Raw genomic sequence first — 11036 nt, 5'->3', positions numbered from 1 at the left:
ATAATCTTGCAATGAGCTGAGATTACTAGATGTGGCCCGAAACTCAGCATGTGTCTAAGGGATAAAGATGCGAAATTGACTGTTTACAGTATCATTCCAACTTCTTACTTTGTGGCCACAGTAGAAAAGTCAGCACCAGTTCACCTTTTAATTTTGCCTGATTTGGACCAGGAAGGAATAACTCACCATGTTTGCTGGTATCACTTTACCCTTTAGCTTTGCAGCCAACTTAAAGCTCTACCACTGCAGACTCTTTTGACCTTGCAATTAGTGGCAAGTAGCCCGTAGGCTTTCACCTCTTCCCCCAAGACGACTATTGGTCTATTTGTAATCTGGCCGTGGAAGATCAGTTGGAAAGGCCAGACTCACAAATGAATTGCTGATCTTCTATTTCCATGTTTAAATTATATCTCCTTTTTATTTTATTATTTTTTAAATTCTCTATCTACTAAGGAATCATTAGCCAGGGATCATGCCATTTGTCCTAAAGGAGGCTAACAAGCAGGTTAATTGTTCCAATGCCTCAACTGGAAAGGAGACGCCTATGGCAGGGGGGTCTTTTCATTCCTCTTCTTCCTAGCTGAAGTCCTGGTCTGGAATTCAAGGAAGGCACGGAAAACTATCTTTTAGGGTGAAAGACATATTAGAAGAGTTTTTTATGCCTCATACAGATGGAGAGACAGCATAACAGCAGAGGCTTTGAGAGGCGTTTACATTCACAGGGCAGAATAGAGTATTTCTTCTAGGCTTCAGAAAGGAAAGATTTCATGTCATTGTATTGCCTGTAGGCAGGTTGCCTCTGACTCAGTTGTAGAGCAGGGCTGTAGTGATATTTCATTTGTATTTTAATAAATAAAGCTACTTGAAAACCAGAGAGTAAAACAGCCCTACTGGTCAGTCTTACAGACCAGGCAGTGGTGACACACACCTTTAATCCCATTAGCTACACTAGTTTGAAACTGGGTGTTAATGTTGCATGCCTTTAATCCCAGTCCTAAAATTCTTCGAGGCAGGATCACCCAATGTAGAAGTAAAAGCTGGCTGTTTTGCTTCTCTGATCTTCAGGTTGGACCCCAGTATCTGTCTCTGGATTTTCACTAATCGTTCTACATAGGGCAGAGTAGGTGATTTAGGGTCCGGCATTATGAAGACAGGGTGAAGGGTTTGTCAATGTGTTACTTAGAGGATATGGAGAAAGTGGGGAGGGGGAGCATCTAGCTAAGGTCTAGCCGTTATGCAGGTATGGTATGTACCATTGGTGGTTTTTTGCAGTCTTGGAGTCTGGGAGGGAGCTACAGATTCATAAGCAGACTCGTGGCCTGGCCTCATTATTTTCTTCACAACTGCTGTGAGGGAAGAGGAAAGGAGGCTCCTGCAGATTTATGTGGCAGATTTAGCATCTATTCCCAAATCTAACTTTCCCAGCCCTTTTGTTTATATGCAAGAAATAGAGGGATGAATCTAAAGAAATGATTTTATAGAAGAGGACAGGTGAGAGATAATAGATGTTATTTCACGTTACCTACTTCCAACTGAATTTGGGGCATCATAAAGTTAGGTATGATCCCCTCATCCTGAGAAAATAGGCAAGTGCCAGAGGTGAAATTGACTATAGAATTTCAGTTCCTCATTTTTGAGGAGATTCTCTGCAGGTATCAGAAAGAATGGCTATGTTTTAATAGAGTTATTCTTGTTCTCCATAAAGTTACTCCCTAGTGGCTTTTGCACTTGGGTCACAAAAAATGTTAAGTCACATACAAAGGGGAGTAATTGGTTGGATATTTTATGAGACTAAGATGGTCTACAATACAATTTTTTTTTTTGCACTGGACCCATACCATTCTAACTATCTCTTCTCACAGAAATCCATCATTGAAATTCTAGAACACAGGGGCAGCTGGTTGGAAATCATCAGAGATTTAGCTTTCCTTTGAAGATCAGCTTATAGAATGTGATGGCCCATGTTCCTAGGGGTCAGGAGCATGTCCTAGAGTCTGGTGAGACTTAGACGCTAGGAAGGCAGGTCTTCAGGAGAATTCCCGTGTCTTGTCATGCCCTTGTCTAATGGTTTGCTTGTCTAATGGTCTTTTGTATCTGCTATCTTATGTAATAGAAACACTGTCTATTCTTAAAATAATAGTAACTAAAATATGTATCTAAGAAGTAAAGATATCAAATAAAGAGTACTTATTCTAGACTGGGATAATTCTAGTCTTATTATTAGACTGGGAGACTCATCTAAATCTTTGCTTATATCCAACTAAAATAAAAGGAGCCAAAGTTTAAAGAGTATTAGTCTATTTGGTTGGAGTCTGTTCATGGTTTCCTTCTTTACAGACAAAAGATTTTGTTTTGACTCTCAAGAGTTTGATTTTAAAATATAAGCATTCCCCCAATAGAATTTATTTTGGATTTTTTTCTCTTTTTTTCTTTTTTGTAATTACTTATTTATTCATTTATTTATAAAAAATTTTCACTTCCTCCCCTCCTCCCAGTACCCTCCCATTCCCCCTACTCCCTCTCCTCCTCCCTCTCTAGTCCCAAGAGCAGTCAGGGCTTCCTGCCCAGTGGGAAGTCCAAGTTCCTCCCCTCCTCCCAATACCCTCCACTCCCCACACTTCCTCCACTCCTCCCTCTCCAGTCCCAAGAGCAGTCAGGGCCTCCTGCCCCGCAGGAAGTCCAAGTTCCTCCCCACTCCCTCCAGGTCCAAGAAGGTGAGCATCCAATCAGACCAGGATCCCAGAAAGCCAGTAAATGCAGACCAAGACCCAGCACCATTGTCAATGGCCTCCCAGTCAGCCCCCATGTCAGCCACATTCAGAGAATCAGGCCCCATCACACGCTCTTTCAGTCCCAGTCCAGCTGGCCCTGGTGAGCTCCCACCAGACCAGTCCCCTTGTATCAGTGGGTGAACGCACCCCTCGTGGTCCTGACTCTTTCTTGTTCTCCCTCCTTCCTCTCCTCATTTGGACCTTGGGGGCTCAGTCCATTGCTCCAATGTGGGTCTCCGTCTCTATCTCCATCCATCGTCTGATGAAGATTCCCTCCGATCCTGCCTTCCTTGCCCGCACTCTTCCTCCATCCCCTTCCCATCCGGACGCAGGAAGTCAAGTCCAGTGTTCCAATGTGTGTCTCTGTCTCTATCTCCATCCATCGCCAGATGAAGGTTCTATGGTGATATGCAAAACATTCATCAGTATGGTCATGGGCTAAGGCCAGTTCAGGTACCCTCTCCTCTGCTGCCCAAGGAACAATCTGGGGACCTCACCTTGGGCCTGGGAACCCCTGCAGAATCAAGTCTCTTGCAAACCCCAAAATGACTCTCTTAGTTGAGATACACACCTCCCTGCTCCCACATCCATCCTTCCTCCCTCCTCCCTTCCCACTCCCCCAAGCCATCCCCAATCCTCCCCCTCTCCCTTCTCTCCAACCATCTCCCCTTACTTACACCTCCCCACGTCCCGTGCACCCAAGTTTGCCTGGCAATCTTGTCTAATTCCAATATCCAGGAGGATAACTACATGATTTTCCTCAGGCTCACCTTCTTATTTAGCTTCTCTAGGAACACAAATTATAGGCTCAAAGACCTTTAATTAAGGCTAGAATCCACTTATGAGTGAGTACATACCATATTCCTCTTTTTGGTTCTGGGTTACCTCACTCAGTAGAGCGTTTTCTATTTCCATCCATTTGCATGCAAAATTCAAGATGTCATTGTTTTTCACCACTGAGTAAAACTCTAATGTGTATATGTTCCACACCTTCTTTAACCATTCTTCTATTGAGGGGCACCTAGGTTGTTTCCAGGTTCTGGCTATTACAAACAGTGCAGCTACGAACATAGTTGAACAAATGCTTTTGTAGTATGATAGGGCATCTCTTGGGTATGTTCCCAAGAGTGGAATTGCTGGGTCCTGAGGGAGGTTGACTCCCAGTTTCCTGAGGAATCGCCACACTGATTTCCAAAGTGGTTGCACAAATTTGTATTCCCACCAACAATGGATGAGTGTTCCCCTCACTCCACATCCTCTCCAGCATAGGCTGTCATTGGTGTTTTTGAGTTTAGCTATTCTGACAAGTGTAAGATGGTATCTCAAAGTTGTTTTGATTTGCATTTCCCTGATCGCTAAGGAGGTTGAGCATGACCTTAAGTGTCTTTTGGCCATTCGAAGTTCATCTGTTGTGAATTCTCTGTTCAGTTCAGTACCCCATTTTTTAATTGGGTTAATTAGAGTTTTAGTGTCTAGTTTCTTGAGTTCTTTGTATATTTTGGAGATCAGACCTTTGTCTGATGAGGGGTTGGTGAAGATCTTCTCCCAGTTGGAAGGTAGCCTTTTTGTCTTACTGACAGTGTCCTTTGCTTTACAGAAACTTTTAAAAAAAAGAAAAAAAACTTTTCTGCCAGTTTAAATTAGATCTCCGTTATCTAAGCTATAATAAGCACTGAAACATTCTTTTATAAAGACGCTGCAAGTTTTAATTTTTTTAATGTAGACTTGGTTAGAGCAAGATAGAGGGTCTGGGTATGTAAAAAGTTTTAACAAAAATATCTTTAAAGAACATGATATTGTCTTGTAGCAGCAGACTAAGGGGTAAAGTAAAAGCAGCAAGAACATTTGAAGTAATCAGAAAACAAGAGAGCCCTTCCTTACCTGAATTTCTTCAAAGGAACAGAACATATCCAAATTTTGTATTAAAAAAAAATCCTAGGCAATACAAACAGGAAAGGTGTGGACTGTGGAACCTGTGGATGCTTTGGGGGCATTTTGCTCAATTCATCGCCCACTTTTGTGCTCAGGAGTACTTTTTCTTTCTTAATGAACTCTCCATGTTTTTAATTGTGTCTCTGGCTCAGGATTTTACCCTGGGGAACAAGATTCAGGATGCCCTATGTACTCAGATCTGTGGGTTAGCAGTCTTAAACACTGTCTGTGATTTCTCTCTCTGAACTCTGTGGCTTTTTTTTTTGTATTTCTACATCTGATTTATTTTCCTAATTGTCATTTCATCAGCAAGGATATCAACATGTGACCCTAGACATAATTCAACTTAAGACCAATGTGCTGATTCAATTATTTTACTGGGCCAACTGTAATACATCTCCAAATGGTTATCTATTGGCCTTTCTCCTGACAGCTGTTGGAATTTCCAGCTTGTTTTTACTGTTTTTGTTTCCTCTCAAATTCTAATAAAATCTTCCCAAGCTTTCTTCTGAGTTCATTTTAAAATTATTTTAATAATGAATCTAAAATCCTAAGGAAAAAATTAGTTTCCCTGGTAACAGTTTTTACCTGTAACCTTACCAAAATCGAAATTAACATCACTTTATCATTTGGGAATGGATCAAGCAAAACTGCAGACACTGCCCAGAGATGCCTGCAATATGATCCTTGCCAAACTAGCTTGATAGGATTTCTGCTGTAGGCAGACCCAATCGGGGATGTGGGGAAGGAACTGGGCCAGATGGTCCTGGTTTCACTCTGACAGATAAAGAATGCCTGAAAAGCTCAGAAAGGAATGGCCAAAGTCAACGAGTATTGAAGGGAATACCTCAAAGGGGTCAAACAAACTTTGTACAAATAAAAGGCTACACGGAGAAATAAGAATGGCAGGACAGCCACCAACTGCAACAAGGGCACTGGAGCTTTAGAATAGAGGTGGAAATTGTTGATGAACAAAACAGAAATCTTACACAAATACGTGGATCTGTTAGCAATTATTCACAGCCAAGGTACAGTCGTTTATTGTAGTTGGGGAAACTACAGTGGGGAAAATTCACTTGTGGGCTTTATAACTCCATTAAATTATACATATTTAAACAAATGCCCTCGTTAAGAGTTCAGATTCTAGAAGCTTTTCTATAAAGAACAAGACCAGCGCCCATTTGAATATTTCATAGACATAAAAACGCAACTAAAATTTCCCTGCCTAGGTGGAATGTTCTATAAAGAAGTGAGAGAACAACTTATTCAGTGAAAGTGTTAAATATTCTCCACCCTCTAGAGATAGCAACTTCTCGGCATGGGTTGAGCTGAATTTCAAAACCATTGTCATTCCCAGACAACCTGTAGTTTTAAATGACTAGGATGTCAGCCTCTAAGCTCTCTGCTGTTGCCTTTTCTGCTTTACTGAATAGTAACAATTACATTGCAAACAGCATGTTATTTCCAACTGGTTTTTTTTGACAGAAATCTTTGTGTAACGAAGATCGCAAACTTGAGTTCCTTTCCATGATTCATTTTTTATGTAAATCTAAAGGGTGGAGTATTTTTTTTTTTTGTTTCAAGGCTCCTATAAACTTGTCCTTGAAGATAGTAGACTTAATTTTCTCTCACAGAGAAAAATACTCGCTGAGCAGAATAGTGAGGGAGGATTTGTATAGACGTGGACACCTTTATTTTTTTTTAAAATAAAACATATTAGCGTTAGTTTCATATAACAAGGATTTTTTTTTAATGGGTAACATTAACTGGTTTAGGGAGCATGATGCCATTTGGAAAAAGGAACCAGGAAATGTGTGTGTGTGTGTGTGTGTGTGTGTGTGTGTGTGTGTGTGTGTGTGTTTTCCCTCTGCAGAACTTAACTTCAGTGTCTTCACTCTAAAAATGAACAGATTGATTTGTCTTAAATATAACACACCAAAAATATCTCTTAAGAATGAGGAAAACCTTGTGTTAAAAGAATCCTGGGCCAGGGAATGTAATGGGGATGACCCAGGCTCTTGAAGATAGGTATCTTTGAAACTGAATGAAACTCTCAACAGCAGCTGAATGTTTGAAGATCTAAGGCAAAACCAGTAGGATCCAAGCCTATGCTCTGCTTTTTGAAAAATACCCTATGAGAAACTGTTTTTTCCTTAGTACCAAAACATAGTTTTAAAATCATATCCAGCATTTTTAACATACAGTAATTGATTATCTCTCTCTACCTACCTATCAATGCATCTGTTTTCTGAGCGCTAAACAGGCATAGCTTTACCAAGGGGGAACAAGTGATTGTTAGATAGTAGCATTTCAGCTCTATGCCTGTATCAACCAGGAGGGAGTAAGCTTGAGATAGACATTTACATGTCTCTAGTCCCTGCTGTCTCTTTTCTGAGAACATTTTCTGTACAGAACTCATCCTTGTACCTTCTTTCTATGCTTCTTTGTGATGTAAAGCTCCCAGCTACTTTCAGTTTTAAAACCCAGAAGTGTCTTTTGTGAGGACTTGGAAAACAGAACCACTGAAAGGTTCTCCTGTCTTCCTGGTTCTGTTCCTATTTGATAAGGGACAATTAGCAAACACTGGTGCTTAATCACATTGGTCATCTTTCTATCTCACGTCGCCCAGTATTTTTCTAACACCTCATTCTGAGGCAGACTAGAAAAGCATAAGAAAAATAAAGCCTGACTGAGCCTTGGGTAGATGCTGACTCCGGAGTTGTGTGCTAGCAGTTTATCATGGAGCTGCTCAACCAGGCAAGGCAAGACGCCCTCTAGTTCCAGCTACAGACAATATGATCAAGTGCAATGAGTGCCAGCTGTCCCCTGCTTCACAACAATGGAGTCTCCATGCAATCAGGCTTCCAAAATTGTCAGCTTCTATCATTCACACATGCCTTATGTTAAAAAAAAAAAAAACCCACACAGGACAGAAAAGATTAACTCTACACCGGGAAAACCTGACCCACCTCTGAAGTTTCCCACCCTCACTTCTCCACTACAGAAATTTGCCTCTAAAACAGGTTATTCAATGTCCCAGGAATGCATACCTCCCTTAAAAACTTCACACACACACATTGAGTATATATCTTTGCTCTGTAATAAATTCCAATTTTCTATTTTATCTTATTTCCAAATTCTTATGTAAATGGTGACAAGCACTTGGACACACCGGATCACAGTTTCTGTGTAGTCTAGCACTCCTTTAGGATGCCGGCAGGAAAGGCCAGACTCGGCTGGTGTACTGATTGATTGTGGGACTCAGGCTAGATATAGCTGGTTTACAACAGGAGTAGATGGAGAGTTCAGGAGAACTCATGGCACAAGACCATGAAGGAGGATGTAAGGGTAGTAGTACTTTCTCATTAGGACCACCAGTCCACAAACAATGACATGAAGGCTTATTATTAATTATGAAAGCTTGACCATAAATCTTAGGCTTATTTCTAACTATCTCTTATTACTTAAAATAACCCACTTATATAAATCTATATTCTGTCATGTGGCTTGTGGTTGTTACCTCTTCTCCTGCACATCCTGATTGCTCCTTATCTCCTGACATCTCTGCCTTTTTTCTTTCCAGCATCCTTTCTGTCTCCCCATCCCTCCTGTATAGCTATTGGCCATTCATGTTTTTTATCACACATTTTTTTATTTAAACCACATCTTCACACAGTGTACAAATACCCCACACCAGGCCAAGTCAATGAATGCAGGGATGGTAGGCTGGGACAGGGATATAGGACCCAGTAGAGGTTGGCTGCTGAAAAGGTTGGAGTTTTCAGATTAGGCTTGGATGCTGACTCTGGGACCAGGGCTAGATCTGGAAAGTTGTGGAAATGGTATGAATTAGGAGGTTAGGAGGACCTGGTTAGTCCCTACACCAGGCTAGACTCTGGAGGAAGACATGATAAATGTGCATACCGAGTTGGGTGGTAAAAGAAGCACAGAAGGGACATATAGGAGGTTATAGATAGGGCAAGTTTCAAAGCCTAGAGGTTGGCTGTACCTAGGCTAGGTGGCCAGACTAAGCTGGGGTAAGGATCTCAAACCTGGGCTAGATTTGATAGGTTGTACAAAACAGGAGATTTATCAAGTTAGACCATAGAGGAAGATATGGGCAGTCTAGGTACCTAGTAAGGGTTAGGAAGCAATGAAGAGGAGACCTTTGGGCGGTTAGGGATTACCACTTTTATACTATACTAAGAAAATAACACTTGACCTCCACAGTGTTTGTTGATTTTGTTTTGATTTAATTTTGAAACATTGCTTTACCTGAAATACTCACTAGCTTCTTAAAGGAATTTAATAACTTTCTTAGTCAAGTACCTTCAACACTAGCCAGATATCAAAGGGAGGTGATACTTTAATTTGGTCTTAGGTGTCATCCACCTAAAACCTTGTCTTGGGAAAAGCACAGATCCCAAGGGGAACCAAAAGAAAAGATTGCCTGGTACTAGACACATTGCTGGGATAACTTGAGGCTTCCTCTGGAGATACAGGCTGTGCTGCCTTAAAGCAAATTCCCTCCTGAAATCTCAACACCTCTCATTCTCTAAGATACACCACACTCCTCCATTTTGATGTCCATTTTTGATTCAGCTCCATCACACTCTCTAAGAATAAAGAACTTTTGACATTGTCTCTGTCCAAGTTATTTTAGATGTATTCTGTGCTTTATATTTCTAAATTATGGGTACTTAATCCAAGATTGCACATGGGAAATCATACTATGACTTTTCTAATCCTGGCAGCTTGCCTGAAAGAAGGCCATTTTTAAAAGGGGGACTTTACCTAAGTGCTTTCATGCTTACTTCTTATCTAAGTTGAGATATATAATAGGTATTGGCAGATTATAAATTTAAAAAAAAAGTTCAAATGGAATATTTAAAGTTAATATAGGATGTTAAACCTAAAAGGGAGCAAATACCCTCTATAACTTACACAATTATTGAAAGTTAGCTGATTTCTTTGGTATTTGAGGAACCATATATATATATGGTTACTGCTGACATGATTAAAAAAAAATGACCAAAAGAGTTCTGGTAGGAAAGAGTTTATTTGACTTACACTCCTACATAACTCATCATCACTGAAGGAAGTCAGGACAGGAACTCAACAGGACAGAATCCTGGAGACAAAAACTGAGGCAGAAGCCATGGAGGAGTGCTGTTTGCTGACTTGCTCTCTAATGCTTGCTCAGCCTAATTTCTTCTAGAACCTAGAACACCCCGTGTGTAACCCACCCACAATGTTCAGGCCCTCCCACACTAATCACTAACTAAGAAACTGCCTTATATTTTTGGTTGTGAGCCTAGCCTTTAATCATTTAAATCACTAATTTGCTCAACCATGTTCACAGTAGCATTATTCGTAATAACAAGAACCTGGAAACAACCAATATGCCCCTCAACTGAATACAAACTGAAAAAAAATGTGAAAAAAAATGTGGTACATTTATACAATAGAGTACTGGAAATGAAATTTATGCCCTGAAAATGCTGAAACATGCACGGTCAGCTCATATATGGTGGTTCTCAGTGTTAAGAAACAATGACTTCATGCTGGGCAGTGGTGGCACATGCCTTTAATTCCAGTACTCAGGAGGCAAAGGCAGGTCAACCATTGTGAGTGTGAGGACAGCCGTGTCTACAAGAGCTGGTTCCAGGCCAGGCACCAAAAGCTACAGAGAAACCCTATCTTGAAAAACCAAAAAAAAAAAAAAAAAAAAAAAAAAAAAAAAAAGATAGAATGACATCTTGAAATTTGCATGCAAATGGATGGAACTAGAAAAAAAATTCTGAGTGGGTAACCCAGACCCAGAAAGACAAACATAGCATTCACTCATTCATAAGCAGATATTAGAGACAAAGCAAGGAATAATCAGCCTATATCCCATGACCTCAGAAAAGTTAGGTAAGACCCCTAAGAGACATACATGGATCGTTCTGGAAAAGAGAAATAGACAAGATCTCCGAGAAAATTGGAAACATGGAGGGAGGGAGAAGGAAGAGTAGGAGGTGGTGGGGAGAGAAGTGAAGGGAGGAGGAGAAGATGAGAGAACTGGATGGTCGAGATGGGAAAAGGCCAGAGAGGGAGAGCAAGGAAAGAGATCTTGATTGTGGGAGCCATTGTGAGGCTAGAGTGGAACCTGGAACCAGAGAAGTTCCCAGGAATTCACAAGGATGACCACAACTAAGACCCTAAGCGATAGTGGGAAGCGTGCCTGACCTGACCTTCCCCTTTAATCAGATTGATGACTACCTTAATGGTCATCATAGAAATTTCCTCCAGCAACTGATGAAAGCAGATACAGAGATCCATAGCTAGGTA

Source organism: Myodes glareolus, chromosome 14, assembly GCF_982192425.1.
Source record: "Myodes glareolus chromosome 14, mMyoGla1.1, whole genome shotgun sequence".
Classification (NCBI taxonomy): domain Eukaryota; kingdom Metazoa; phylum Chordata; class Mammalia; order Rodentia; family Cricetidae; genus Myodes; species Myodes glareolus.
Note: the sequence above shows the minus strand (reverse complement) of the source record.